The following is a 16,594-nucleotide window of genomic DNA, read 5'->3' as shown; positions in this document are numbered from 1 at the left end:
AGTCTTGCGCTCAGTTTCTTCAAGAATATCAATAGGTGCTCATGATAAGACATGTATTCTTGGAGATCAATCTCTTCGAAGTTGATGGTGCGGTCAGGAGTCTTGAAACACTTGCGGAGTTGAGACACATGAAACACGTCATGCATGTTTGCAAAGTTGGATGGAAGCTCAAGTTGATAGGCGAGATCACCTCTTTTTCCAATGATCTTAAAAGGACCCACGTATCTAGGGGCAAGCTTCCCTTTTATACCGAAGCGACAAGTACCTTTCATCGGAGAGATGCGGAGGTAGACATGGTCTCCGATCTCGAAAGCCAAGTCACGATGCTTGCTATCATAGTAACTCTTCTGACGCGATTGCGCGGCTTCGAGATTTTCACGAATGACTTCGCATATTTCTTTAGCCTCTGTGATCAAGTCATTGCCAAGAAGTTGGCGTTCACCAGTCTCTGACCAGTTTAGAAGAGTACGACACTTCCTGCCATAGAAAATCTCGAATGGGGCCTTGCCCGAACTTGCTTGGAAGTTGTTGTTGTAGGAGAACTCGGCATATGGAAGACAATCTTCCCACTTCATACCGAAAGAGATGACACATGCCCTGAGCATATCTTCAAGAATCTGATTGACCCACTCGACTTGGCCACTGGTTTGAGGATGAAAGGTTGTGCTGAAGCGAATGTTGGTGCCCATAGCCTTCTGAAAAGAATCCCAGAACTTAGAGGTGAAGATGCTACCACGATCTGAAGATATCCACTGCGGAATGCCGTGCAAGGAGACAATCATGGAGGTATATAGCTCTACCAACCGAGCTACTGTGATAGATTCTTTGATAGGAAGAAAATGAGCCACTTTGGTGAGCTTGTCGATGACAACGAAGATAGCATCATTGCCACGCTTGGACTTTGGAAATCCAGTCACGAAGTCCATCTCAATATGGTCAAACTTCCATTCTGGAATGGCAAGAGGTTGGAGGAGACCAGCTGGTCGTTGGTGTTCTGCTTTCACTCTTCTGCAGACATCACATTCATTCACGAACTGAGCAATCTCGCGCTTCATTTGAGTCCACCAATACGACTGCTTGAGGTCCTAGTACATCTTTGTACTTCCAGGGTGAATAGAAAGGAGTGAATTGTGAGCCTCGTTCATAATGACTTTACGAAGGTCACCTTTAGGCACAACAATGCGATCCTCGAAGAATAGAGTATCCTTGTCATCAAGGCGATAGCACTTGTACTTGGGTTGACTCTTGGCAATCCCAATCTTCACCTTCTTCACCATAGCATCAAGAAGTTGAGCCTCACGAATATGATCTTCCAAAGTAGGAGAGACTTGGAGGTAAGCAAGGAATCCTTGAGGAACAACTTGGAGATTGAGTTTGCGGAAAGCTTCACAAAGCTCTGGTTGGTAGGGCTTGAGAATCAAACTATTGCAGTAAGCCTTCCTGCTCAATGCGTCAGCAATGACATTGGCCTTCCCTGGAGTATATTCAATACTCGGATTATACTCTTGAATCATTTCGACCCAACGAGTCCGCCTGAGGTTGAGGTTTGGCTGAGTGAAGATGTACTTGAGGCTCTTATGATTAGTGAAGATGTCCACTTTCCTTCCCAAAAAGAGATGTCTCCATGTTAAAAGAGCATGGGCAACTGCCGCCAACTCGAGGTCATGAGTGGGGTAGTTCTTTTCGTTGGGCTTCAACTGGCGAGAGGTATAGGCCACAACTTTCTTCTCTTGCATCAACACTGCACCGAGACCTTGAAGGGAAGCATCACAGAAGACCTCGAATGGTTTGGATTCATCAGGAGGAGTCAGAACTAGAGCAGTGACTAACTTCTCTTTCAGGGTGTTGAAAGCGATGTCACATTCAGGCGACCAGACGTACTTCACATGCTTCTGGAGAAGGTTGGAAAGAGGCTTCGCGATCTTAGAGAAGTTCTCAACGAACCTTCAACAATAGCTTGCGAGACCCAGGAAGCTGCGAAGTTGCTTCACATTCTGAGGTGGTTCCCAATTCACAACTGCAGACACCTTCTAAGGATTAACAGTTATGCCCTTGGCGGAGATGATATGCCCAAGGTAGAGAACCTCATCGAGCCAAAACTCGCACTTTGAAAACTTCGCATATAACTGATGTTCTCTGAGTTTATCCAGCACCAATCTCAAGTGCATGGCATGGTCCTCCTTGTTCTTTGAAAAGACCAGAATGTCATCAAGGTAGACCAAGACGAAGTCATTTGTGTAGGCGTTGAAGATGAAGTTCATCATGCGAGAGAATGTTGGAGGAACATTGACGAGGCCGAAAGACATGACAGTGTATTCATATGAACCATAGCTTGTTCTGAATGCTGTCTTGGGGATATCTTCTTCTTGAATGCGAATCTGATGATAGCCCATATGGAGGTCAAGCTTGGAGAATACTTGAGCACCTTTGAGTTGTTCGAAAAGCTCGTTGATGTTGGGAAGTGGGTACTTGTTCTTTATGGTCTTCTTGTTCAACGGACGGTAGTCGACACAAAGTCGGTCCGTTCCATCCTTCTTCTTGACGAAAAGAACACCACAACCCCATGGAGAAGAACTTGGTCGGATGAGACCCATATGCTCTTGAATATCGAGTTGCTTCTTCAGCTCCTTCAACTCTTTAGGTCCAAGCTTGTAAGGACATTTGCAAACAGGTTCCGTGCCAGGTTCAAGATCGATGACGAATTCAACTGGCCGGTGCGGAGGCATTCCTGGAAGCTCTTCTGGAAAGACGTCTTGATATTCGCAAACGACTGGAATCTAAGAGATGGCATCCAACTCACCCTTCTCATTGAGAGAAAACAGTCGAATGGTATCATCACGAGCAGCAAAGACGATTACATCCTGAGACGAATATGTCAATTGAATCTACCTGGCAGCACAATCAAGCTGAGCCTTGTGCTTAGAAAGCCAGTCCATTCCAAGAATAAGATCAATATCCGAGTCGCCCTGAACAATAGGAGAAGCTAGAAATTTGTAGTGGCCAACCTGATAGTAACATCCGGGACACAGATATTAGCTGTCATTTGCTTGCCCGGGGACACAATTGATAAAGACCTTGGCAAATGTTGATAATCGCACTCATACTTTGATGCAAAAAGGTTTAGAAATGAAACAATGCGATGCACCAGTGTCAAAAAGAACTTTTGTAGGAACATCATTAACAGGAAGGTTACCCATGATGACATCTGACGAGTCCTCTGCCTGAGCTGCGTTCATCATGTTGACCTTTGCAAACTTAGGATTATGCTTGACCACTGCGGTACTGGCATATCTCACCGGAGGAGGAGGAGGAAGACACCTCTGATTGAAGAATTTGTTGGCATAGTGACCCTTCTGCTGACACTTGTTGCATGTGACCTCCGAGAGCGGACGGTGATACGGAGCACTTGATCTTGGAGCATGAGACGAAGTCTTGTTCTGAAAGCCTGGGTTGGGTGGGTGGGAAGATCCTTGCCACCTTTGCTCTTCTGCTGATAAGGCTGACGGAACGGAGGAGGAGGAGGCAACCAATACTTTTGCTGCTTAGTTACCACTTGAGTTGAGGAAGAAGGAGTTGCATCTCTGACTCGCTTCTTGGAAGCATCACACTTGAGTTGAGCAGTCTCTTGTTTCAGTGCCATATTGTAGAACTCATCATACTTCTGTGGCTCAAAAAGCACGAGAGCTAGTTGGAGATCTTCTCTGAGGCCACCCCTGAACTGATAAATCATGCTCTTCTCGTCAGGGACGTCTTGCTTAGCAAAACGAGCGAGCTTCTGGAACATGATGTTATACTGGTAAACAGACAAGCTGCCTTGCTTTAGATTGCGGAACTCCTCACGCTTGCTCTCAACAACACTCTGAGGAATGTGGTGATCTTTGAAGTCTTGACGGAATTCATCCCAGGTAATCACACGACCTCCTCTGGAATCTTTGTATTGCTGATACCACTCTGTAGCTTGGTCTTTGAGTTGGAAGGAGGCAAACTTGACAAAGTACTCAGGCCTGACGTTGCTGCACTTGAAATGCTTGCAGATATCCACCGGCCAATCATCAGCATCTATTGCCTCAACACAGTTACTGAAGGTCTTTGCCTGGTTTGCGAGGAACTGGTTGAGTGTAGCAAACTGATTCTGATTGTTGCCATGGCCTTGATTCCCTTGGTTGTGCTCTTGCAAGAGTTGCATGATCAACTGCGTGTTGGCATTGGTAGCAGCCATCACAGCTTGCCATGCCTCCGGAGGTGGAGGTGGTGGTGGCGGTTCAGGATTCTGACGCGTTGGAGGAGCCATCCTGAAGAAGGTGACATCCGTTAGCATCTTGACAGACATATATTCAAGCTGAATCAAATGGATCGAAATTGCAACATATAGTCTTAACATCCGAACAAAATGAACGGATGAATTCCAATTGAAATGGTCACACTTCTATAAATTGTGAAGCCACTTAGATAGAGGTAGATGAATAAAACAAGAAGGTACGGACAAGAACAAATACTTGGTGAGGATTACCCAATCACAAACCAACATCCGCGGAAGAAATACTAGAGCTACAAGAATTCCCACCTATGAAACTCCCGAAATTTTCCCGGTTATGCAATCAGGTCTTGGGGATATAGGGGAAGCATAATATCTCACCCAAAGCTAGCAAATCCTACATCTAGCTGTATCCATCCTTCAACACATAACCAAGAAACCTTCGGAAATCATTTACCTCAACCTTCGAAAAGCATCCGTTATACGAGTTATGGCAATACTCCTGAACTCCCGCCCCAGTACTAGGTGGCGTCGAGGTTATCTCACCAACAACTGCATAAAAGAGGTATTCGATGTCGGCGAAACTCAGGTATTCCAGAATTACAGCGATAAAATTGTGACGACAACACATTGGAGCTCAACTCCCCGGGACACTGACACAACCCCTAAATGTCAAGAGGCACCGAGAACAATGTTCTCGTCACAAAACCATCGGAACGATTCCAAGATACCCGTGTGATCCTAATTTTTTTGTGAAATTTGAGAAGAGAAGAGTCAAAACTCTACATCAGGATGCCTCACCAGAGCGACGAAGGGACTGAGGAGTAAAAAGAATCCTACTCTCCGATATATATAACCCTAAATGACTCAAAATATTTTTCTAGACTCAACAACGCCAGCGATTCGATCAAGCAGGGGGGCTCCTAAGTCGGGGAAGGCTCTGATTACCAACTTGTAACGCCCACGATGCGGCTATATCTCCCACGTGTCGAAGCATGACTTAGAGGCATAACCGCATTGTAAGCAATGTCGCAAGTGGGGTAATCTTCACACAACCCATGTAATGAAATAAGGAAAGAGATACATAGTTGGCTTACACTCGCCACGTTACACAATAGCATAAATATCATTACATTCATCCAGATACAATCAAGGTCCGACTACGGAACCAAAATAAAGAACAACCCCAAATGCAACAAAGTCCTTGATCGCCCCAACTGGGCTCCACTACTGATCGTCTGGAAAGGAAACGTAGTATCGTCCTGAGTCCTCATCGAACTCCCACTTGAGCTCAGTCGAATCTCCTAGAGCGGTATCATCAGTCCCTACATCTGGTTTTGGAAGTAATATGTGAGTCACGGGGACTCAGCAATCTCACACCCTCGCGATCAAGACTATTTAATCTTATAGGTAGGGTAAAGGTTTGAGGTGGAGCTACAACAAGCACTAGCATATATGGTGGCTAACATACGCAAAAGAGAGCGAGAAGAGAAGGCAAAGGCACAATCAATAAACTATGATCAAGAAGTGATCCTAGAACAACCTACGTCCAAACATAACACGAGACCGTGTTCTCTTCCCGGACTCCGCGGAAAAGAGACCATCACGGCCACACACTCTTTTGATTCATTTTAATTAAGTTAACTTTAAGGTTTTCTATAACCGGACATTAACAAATTCCCATTTGCCCATAACCGTGGGCATGGCTTTCGAAAGATCAAATCCCTGCAGGGGTGTCCCAACTTAGCCCATCAAAAGATCTCAAGGTCAACAAAGGATATTCCTTCTGCCAAGACAATCCGATCAGACTCAGAATCCCGGTAACAAGACATTTCGACAATGGTAAAACTAAACCAGCAAAGCCGCCCGAATGTGCCGACAAATCTCGATAGGAGCTGCACATATCTCGTTCTCAGGGCACACTCAGATGAGCGCTCCGTAAAACTAAAACCAAACCTCAAGTTTCCCCGAGGGGGCGCTGCAAAGGGCTCTAGTTTGGACCAACACTCAGAGGAGCACTGGCCCGGGGGGTTTAGATAAAGATGACCCTCAGGCTCCGGAAACCCAAGGGAAAAAGAGGCTAGGTGGCAAATGGTAAAACCAATGTTGGGCATTGCTGGAGGAGTTTTATTCAAGGCGAACCGTCAAGGGGTTCCCATTATAACCCAACCGTGTAAGGAACGCAAAATCAAGGAACATAACACCGGTATGACGGAAACTAGGGCAGCAAGAGTGGAACAAAAAACCATGCATAAGGCCGAGCCTTCCACCCTTACCAAGTATATAGATGTATTAAAATAGATAAGATATAATAATGATATCCCAACAATAAACATGTTCCATCAAGGAACAAACTCCAATCTTCACCTGCCACTAGCAACGCTATAAGAGGGGCTGAGCAAAGCGGTAACATAGCCAAACAATGGTTTGCTAGGACAATGTGGGTTAGAGGTTTGACATGGCAATATGGGAGGCATAATAAGCAAGTGGTAGGTATCTTAGCATAGGCATAGCAATAGAGCGACCATCTAGCAAGCAAAGATAGAAGTGATTTCGAGGGTATGATCATCTTGCCTGCAACGTTCTCCGAGTTGACGTTAGCTTGATCCTCATAAACGTACTCAACGGGCTCCTCGATCACGTACTCGTCTCCCGGCTCTACCCAAAGCAAGAACACAAGCAAAGGGAGATACAATCAACCATGTGCAATGCACAAGCAACATGATGCAAAACATGGTATGATATGCGGGATGCGATATGCAATGCATATGCATGTTCGGAAAGGAAAGATTGAACCTGGCCTCAACTTGGAAAACCAAGAGTGCCACTGGAAAGATGAGTTGATTTCGGTCGAAATCGATATAAAGATCACCGGAATCGGATGCACGGTTTGCAAATGACAAGCAAAACAAATATGGCACCGATCTGCGATTAACAGCACGAGGCCTTCTAAATGCATCAAGAACAACAAGCTACTGCACTCTAACATGTCAACAAAATACATTGCAGGGATCCACTCAAGATGCTTGACAAAAGATGACCACTGAGCTATGGCTAGTTCAATCAATAGCAGGTTCAAACAAGCATGGCAAAAGTGCAAAAGATATCAGGTTACAGACTTAGTGAAAATAACATGTCAGGAATTTAACATCAGGAAGCAATGTTTAGAGTAAGATAACAACATGCTACAGGAACATATCATGGCAAAACAAGGCATGGCATGAAGCTACTCAAAGCATACAACTAAAGTCCCTTACTGACCTTAAGCCAAAAGGGATCAGAAAATACAATGGCATCCATGTGAAATAGCAATTATTGTTAACAGGTTCAGACTTAGTAGAAAACTGGAACATGTCAAAACATATATTAAGTAGGCAAGTTTACGAGCTCGATGCAATCACCACAAGGCATTGAATGACAAACTAAGCATACACCCAGCAAGTAGACATGGCATAGAAGCTAAACATGGCAAGAACAACCTCATAGCATGCATGGATCAACTACAACAACCTCGGCAAAAAATGCTTAACATGTAAACATTCTGCCAGGAACATTTTATAGCAAAAGTAGAGCTCGATTGAGTCAAGCTAGGTTGCTCCATAATTGCAAACAAATACATGGATGGATAGAGCACAACAATATCTACAAAACATCCTTACTGAACATGCTCAAAAGAGGCTTGGATCACTCTGTAGCATAATGAATACATGGCATAAAAATATTGACAGGGCAAAGACTTAGAAGATTTCTAAGTCCCTGAAATCAGCAACATCACGAGAGCTACTTTGCATGCTTGTGCTACTCACCATAATGATCACAAAAACACATGGCATACACCCCTGTAAAGATGGCATGGCATACTTCAAAACACATGTAGGGCTCAAGTTCATAGGAGGCACACAACAATCATGGCAAAAATGATAAATGTCCAATTACTGATAAGAATCTGAAACTAATATAAATTCGCACTCTTACAACAACATTTAGGGAATCAAGATGAGCTCAAATGAACATGGTGCAATGGATTAAAATGAAGTACTCGTCGAGACGAACAATTTGATATGCTACACGCACAAAACAGAGCCACAGATGATGAGTTATGATGCAATGAAAATGCCAAAAAAATACTGGGGGTGAGGGGAAAAGTCAACCCTCAGATCTAGGGTTCGTCCGGGGCACGTGAACCGAGGCCGGATCCGAGCTCGTCGGAGCTTCTCGCCGGAGCAGACGGGCGGTGCCGGCCGGAGTGGACGGGGAGGAGGAAGGAGAGGCCGCCCGGGGCTTTGGAAGTCGCCGGAGGCGACACGGCGGCGCGGCGGCAAGGTCGGCGAGGGGCGGCGCGCGGTGGCCTGCCGGAGCGCTTCGGCGACGAGGTCGTCGGCCAGGCGGAGAGGGACGGAACGCAGCGGCGCGGGGCGGCGGTCGCCGGAGCGGCGAAGGGCGAGGAAGGGCGCGGGCGACGCGGTGGCTACGGGCCACGGGGGCTGGATTTGGGCCCCGCGGGCCTCGGCGGCGGCGGGTGGCAGGGCGCCATGTGGCAGGTGGTGAGTGGCGGCGGCGAGGTGTGTCCGGCGCCGGCGGACGTGTCCGGCACGCGGAGGAGGAGGGGGACTAGGGTTAGGGTGGAATGATCCGAAGTTTTCGGGGGGAGTGGCCTTTTTATAGGTACGAGGAGTTAGGAGGCTCCAAATTAAGCACGGTTTTCGGCCACGCGATCGTGATCGAACGACCTAGATGATGGAGGGGATGGTTTTGGGCCACTTTGGAGGGGTGTTGGGCTGCAACACACACGAGGCCTTCTCGGTTCCTCGGTTAACCATTGGAGTATCAAACGAAGTCCAAATGGCACGAAACTTGACAAGCGGTCTACCGGTAGTAAACCAAGGCCGCTTGGCAAGTCTCGGTCCAATCCGAAAACGTTTAACACCCGCACATGAAAAGAGGTAGAAAGGGACACCGGAGGACATAGGAGCGCCGAAATGCAAAACGGACAACTGGGAAAATGCTCGGATGCATGAGACGAACACGTATGCAAATGCGATGTACATGATGACATGATATGAGATGCATGACAAAGACAAAACAACACGAAGAAAAAAACCCAACAACGAGAAATCTCATAACTTAGTGCCGGAAATGGCAAGGGTTGGAATACAAATATGGCAAGTTACATATGGGGTGTTACATAACAAAAGTGCAGCAAGGTAGCCCAATCCTTTTGAGGCAAAGGACAGGCCAAAATAGTCTCTTATAGCAAGCAGAGCGTTCTTGAGGGTACACGGGAATTTCATCTAGTCACTTTCACCATGTTGGTTCGATTCGTGTTCGGTACTTTCATAATTTGATACTAGATCATGGATGGCACGCGTTGCCGTGCCCGTTCATTTTGGTAACAAAATGATAGGAATTTACACAGATATTTGTATAAGTTTGTTTCTTAAGTAATGGAATAATTGAATATTCATTGGTAATAGCATAGTTGAGAAAGCTCATATTCTTTCATTTGATGTCCTTAATTCGAATTCGCATGTTCCTGAGACACAATTTAGTAATTGATGACCTTTTAATTGAATAATTCAAAAGACATACAACATGGTCAAGATAATTAGTGGATGATGATTGAGCAACATGCTTGATTCTTCAACATCACTTTCCTTGAGACCATCAAACAGTTGCACCGAACATTGGTTCTGGTCATTTCTCAGGAAGCCCTGAACACTGCAATATAATAGAGGAGGAAATAAAGGTGATTTAATACAACCATCAGAGCACAAAATATTTTACATGCCAATGTACAACAGTATAACACCAATGCAAAACTTACTCTAAACAACCATTGTAGAATTTCCAAGCTTATTGAAATTGATGGTTGACTCGGGTAAGCCTACACAAACGAAAACAACTTTGGAATTAATACTTTTGGCATTCAAAACTCGGGATATCTAATATATTTTCCATTTTCCACATGAATATCTTAGTAGGATAAACCTCCCATGAATTGTTGAGGCTGATCTTGAAGCTATCATATAGATCACCTATATAACAACAATCTGGATTCCCTGGCCAACACTGAGATGCAATGTTTTGGACATCTGGCCACACGTAACAAGAGCATGCAGGTACAGAAAATAAAGACGTGTATTGCAGCGGCCATCCATCTTGATGAAAGAATGGTATAAATATTAGAGGAAAAGTGACATGGGTCCGCGTCTTGCCCATAACAAATAGAACCAGGCAAGAAATCCTGGGATTCAGAACTAAGAAAGCAAGTTCTCAACATGGCATGCAACCAATTAATTTATAATGTGGTGCATGTTTAGTAGTACTCTCTAATTAACATCTTGGTACACCAGCTAGGATAGGAGGTGTAGGGCTGACAAAAAGAAGTCACACAACATCTTACATATCATATATAAAACTTGCATAAAGTGTTCGAACTGAGTCTAACCAATATCAAACTATCACAAAGAAGGTAGGCACACAATTAGTTAATGGCGTGCACTGATCCAAAAAACAAAAGGAACCTCTCCATGGATCATACACTATCTGCTTTCACCTAGCCAAAATAACATCGATGTTGGAATGGAAGCATTAACAGTAAATTAAATGCACACATAGGTGGGTACCTAAACAATAACGGTAAAAATGTAGATCACTTCAAGCATTAAACTTTCATGATCCCAAGAAATGTAACAACTGTTTATTCTAAAATATAATGTAACGAAAATACCATTCTAGAAATCAAGGCCCACAAAATATTGAATAACCACTCATCTAAAGATCTTAAGAATCAAGGGGGCCTTCATTCCAAATAATAATGCATGTTTTGTTACCTTGGCATTAAACTTAATATTGTTTCCTATAAATAGGGAAATAACCATAAAAAGATAGAAATGCTAACACCATACATATGAGCAAGTAACTCTTCAACGTTGTTGTATGTTATGGAATCGTCAAGTGATACAACACCATATTGATATTTCAGAGATAAATAGGCTTACATATAATATAAAATTCTTCCAATTCACTTGAGCGGATGAAGCAAAAAATAGCATATACAAGGTAATAATTATTTCTGGTGTCTCTTATATGTGCAAGAGAAGGGAAATGTTACGGACAAACTGCAGGGCAGGAGAAGAAAATTTACTACAAAATGATCAACGTGTTAATATATCTTAACCAGTCCTGGGACTTTTACTCTCTGACTATTCCTTTTATTTATTGATGATGTATTCTGAACACCTTGCAGCTTGTACTTCTAGATGCCCTGAATATGATGCATGTGTAGGCAGCATGAACCTAAGAGGAAAGAGAATGCCGAATATAATGATTCCGGTAAGAAGACAATTTTTATTGGCACTAATTAAAGACAATAATAAATTTTGACAACTAAGGGCAGCTTTCTTAGCTGGAACGCTTTCTGGTCTACGTGTTGCCAATATCAATTTGCTCACTATCATTTGTGATGATACTTCCACAAACTCAACCTTCCATGTCTTACATTTATTTTAAAGGATACCATGTCTTAATTAAGGAGAGGGTTCCATAGAGAATAAAATAGGGAACGAACACTGGTAAGATGAACATATTTTTTATCCCAATAAGATGTTCTTTGTACCTGGTGAACACATATCTTTAGGATATAATTGACAAATTAAGCAGAGGGTGTATGAGAGGACATACTCTGCATACCTGAAAGAAGCTGCAGTGTAGTTGCACTTTCATTCTTGTTGCATATTTTGATGACATGAACAACCTCTTGATGCTAGCGTTAACAGTGCAACAATGAATTGTATATTTTCTTCTCGCTGATCAGAATCACAACCAGTCAGGAAGTCTGCATAGAAGATGAGTTGGTCACAGGAAGTCCGTACAGATTACAATATTATCATTTGGATCAATAAAATTCAGTTACTCAAGTATGAAAACTGCGGTTCAGATTTCTTCTGATGTACAAAATTGGTAGGTGCAGGTTAGCTAACCTATCCAGAAAAAGCGATGCACAACCTGGCCAAAACTTCCCTGACGTCCGTGAGTACCTACGGAGGGTGCTCGATCTGGCGGTGTGGCGCGCTCGAGGACGATAGATATGGCATGGGATCGGGTGGTGATGGCGAGCCCAAGGACTCGTAGAAAAAAATCAGATCCAGGATGCAGTGGTGTAGTGCCTCCGCCGGTCAGAGAGTGGAGCTCGTCGCTGCCACGAGGTGGAGCTCCCTACTGCATCTTCAGGGGAATACCGGAGGTGGACAACGGTGACATGGTCAAGACGGAGGCTTTGTTCCATCATGAAGGACGGGAGTGGCCGAGGAACCGCGAGGGGCTGGAAGCAGAACGGAACGCATCGGTGGCGGCGCAAGATGTTTCGCCGGCAAGAGAGAGGAGAGATCTAGGATGCGAATTAAAGGAGAGGTCGGGGTGGGAGTGGGAGGAGCCAGGCGGTGCGTTAGGGGAACGAGAGGGGGCTACAAGCCCATTAGGCCCACTTTAACCTTTGACGCCCAAAAAAGTGACCAGAGCAGCGGCCCAGAACAATTAGTGATCCTTATTAGTGAACGGAGTCAGAGTACGGGCGATTCAGACCTAATCTGACGATCAAAATGCTCAAAAGTGACGATCGGATGGCCGGGAACGCTGATGGCATGAAAGGGCTGGAAAAGTGCTCGGTTATAATGTTTCTAAATGTGGGAGGACCGGTGCTTAGGTGTTGTTCTTACTTGAACAAACCTCCTACTTATAATTAACCCTCCCGCAAGCATCCTCAACTACGAGAAAAGTATTAAGAATAAGTTTTAACCATAGCATTAAACTTTTGGATCCAATCGGTCCCTTACGGAATAGCGTATTAACTATGGTTTAAGGTTCTGTCACTCTTGCAACCCATCATCTAATTGCTACTCCACAATGCATTCCCTTAGGCCCAAATATGGTGAAGTGTCATGTAGTCGACGTTCACATGACACCACTAAGGGAATCACAACATACATACTATCAAAATATCAAACATATGTCAAGTTCACATGATTACTTGCGACATGATTTCTCCCATGACCTCAAGGACAAAAGTAACTACTCACAAGTGACAATCATGCTCAAAATCAGAGGGGTATGGAATAGAATATTGGATCTGAACATATAATATTCCACCAAATAAACCATATAGTAATCAACTACAAGATGTAATCAACACTACTAGTCACCCACAAGCGCCAATCTATAGTTTCAGTAACAAGATTGAACACAAGAGATGAACTAGGGTTTGAGATGAGATGGTGTTGTTGAAGATGTTGATGGAGATTGCCCTCTCCAAGATGGGGGAGTTGTTGGTGATGATGATAGCGATGATTTCCCCCTCCGGGAGGGAAGTTCCCCGGTGGAATCGCTCCGCGAGAGAGAAAAAGTGCTCCTGCCCAAGTTCCGCCCCGAGACGGCGGCGCTCCATCCCGAAAGTCCTCTCTTATTTTTTTTCTAGGTCAAAATGACTTATATACAGAAGATGGGCACCGGAGGTGGGCCTGGGTGAGCACAACCCACCAAGGCATGCCTGGGCTCCCTAGCACGCCAAGGTGGGTTGTGCCCACCTGGTGGGCCCCCTCTAGTAGTTATTTGCACCAATATTCTTCATGTATTTGATAAAAAATCTCTGTGAAGTTTCAGCTTGTTTGGAGTTGTGCAGAATAGGTGGCCTGACATAGCTTTTCCATGTCCAGATTTCCAGCTGCCGCAGTTCTCCCTCTTTGTGTATACGTTGCATATTATGATAGATAAAAGGCATTAGAATTACTCCAAAAAGCATTATTATGGATAAAACATCATAAATAACTGTAAGAAAACATGATGCAAATTAGATGTATCAACTCCCCCAAGCTTAGACCTCGCTTGTCCTCGAGCGAAAACCGAAATCGAAAAACATGTCCACATGCTTAGAAAGAGAGAGAGGTGTCGATAAAAACAAAATACAGACATAGAAGAATCATGTTCATTATTATAACAGCAACAAACTTAAACATAAAAATTTTATCAAAGAACTTTTATCATAGACATCTCATGAATAAGTGACAATTCATCACACTATTGAAGTATAAAGCAAAAAACTCTATTAGAAACCAACAAACTATGTTCTCAGTCAACTTTGCAACTACAATTCATCATCTTTTCAGGAAGGTTCGCGTATCGGAGCCTTTAGGCAAGTCCACATACTCAACCGTCATATAGTATTCTATGATTGCTAACACTCACCGCGTACACATGAGTAAAATGTTTCAACCGGACACATGGAAAGATAGGGGCTTAGTATTCACCTCAAGGGTGATGTCAATAATAATAATTCATGCTATCTATATTCAACTGGACATATGTGCCTAGATCTTTCCTCACCACATGATGCTTGCCAAAGGAGAAAAAATAAAAAGGAAAATAAGGAAAACTTTGACTCTTTGCATAAAAGTAAATACATAAAAGTAAAATATAGGCCCTTCGCCGAGGGAAGCAGAGGTTGCCATGTGCTTATTTGTTTGTATGCTCAACCCCTTAGTGCAAAAGAACGTCGCGTTGCATTGCCCCTTGTGATAGCAACCTTTATTATGTAGTCTGTCGCTTTTATTCTTCACCATCACAAGTTCGTGCAACGCTCAATTTTCTCTTACACTAAATGATCTCACACTTTTAGAAGCAATTTTTATTGCCTTTTTGCACCGATGACAACTTACTTGAGGGATCTTGCTCAATCCCTAGGTAGGTATGGTGGACACTTTAAAATAAGATTTGGGTTTAAGGGTTTTTGGACGCACAAGTAGTATCTCTATTTAGTGCGGAATTTTTGGCTAGCAAAGATAGGGGGCAAGCACCACATGTTAAAGGATCCATGACAATATGACTTCTATGTGAATATAAACAAACATAAACCATTAAGTTGTCTTCCTTGTCCAACATCAACAATTTTGGCATGTAATATTTTGATGAGGGATCACAATCACAAAAGATTTCTTGGATAGTATGTTTATATGTGAATCTTCTCTTCCCTTATTAATTCTTTCATGAGTTGCATCATTGACTAATGCTATGTTTGTTAATGTGTAATAAAATTTTCTACTTATACTTTTCCTTATGTGGTGTCATCACCTACCATAAGATTAGTATATGATCTTTTTCATTTATTTCCTTCCTTTCATTTATTTACCTTCTTTCATTTATTTCCTTTATTTTAATTGCAACATGAAAGTAAAGAAAGCAAAAAACTCAAACTAAACTTTAGTATATATCTTGCACACGATTACAAGGATAGATCACTAAGCAGACTTTCGAAAAGAAAGGATCGAACTAAACTTTTATTCATCTAAAGCAAAAGATCGAACTAAAATAAGTAAATGCCAAAAGATAGTGGGATGATACGATACTGGGGCACCTCCCCCATGCTTGGCGGAAGCCAAGGGGAATGCCCATACCCGATACTCAATTCTCTTTTGGTGATGAAGAAGAAGGTGGTGGTGAAGAGATCTTGTCCTCGGATTTCCATGGCAGCGGTCCACCATCATAAGAGGAGGAGTGAGTCTCACAGGTCCTGCAACTAGTAGCCAAACTCATACCTTTAAACCTTGCCTCATATTCGAAGACTTCTGTAACACCCCGGATATAACTTTCCCAATTTGTACTCCAACTCTTGCCGTTTCCGGCGTTAAGTTATATTTATTTCCTCGGGTTCGGGTTTTGTCTCCGTGTGTTGTTGTCGCTGTCATGCATCTCATATCATGTCATCATGTGCATTGCATTTGCATACGTGTCCGTCTCATGCATTCGAGCATTTCCCCCGTTGTCCGTTTTGCATTCCCGCGCTTCTTTCTCCTCCGGTGGTCATTTCTAGCTTTCTTTTGTGTGTGGGGATTAAACATTTCCAGATTGGACCGAGACTTGCCAAGCGGCCTTGGTTTACTACCGGTAGACCGCATGTCAAGTTTCGTACCATTTGGACTTCGTTTGATACTCCAACGGTTAACCGAGGACCGAAAAGGCCTCGTGTGTGTTGCAGCCGAACACCCCTCCAATTTGGCCCAAAACCCACCTAACTCTGCTCCATCACCTAGAGCGTTCGATCACGATTGCATGGCCGAAAACCACACCTCATTTGGACTCTCCTAGCTCCCCCTATGCCTATTTAAAGGCCCCCCGAAATCTGGATCTTCCTCTCCCCCGAAAACCCTAGATCTCAGCACCGCGCGCCGCCGGACAAAGAGCCCACCGACGGACATTGTCCGGCCCGCCTCTCTGCCGCCACGTGGCACCCTGGGATTCGTCCGCCCGGGCGCCCACATCGCCCGCCGCCGCCACTCCCGCTCCGGCCCG

This window comes from Triticum dicoccoides, chromosome 3A (assembly GCF_002162155.2).
Source record: "Triticum dicoccoides isolate Atlit2015 ecotype Zavitan chromosome 3A, WEW_v2.0, whole genome shotgun sequence".
Taxonomy (NCBI): domain Eukaryota; kingdom Viridiplantae; phylum Streptophyta; class Magnoliopsida; order Poales; family Poaceae; genus Triticum; species Triticum dicoccoides.
This window is presented reverse-complemented; position numbering follows the sequence as displayed.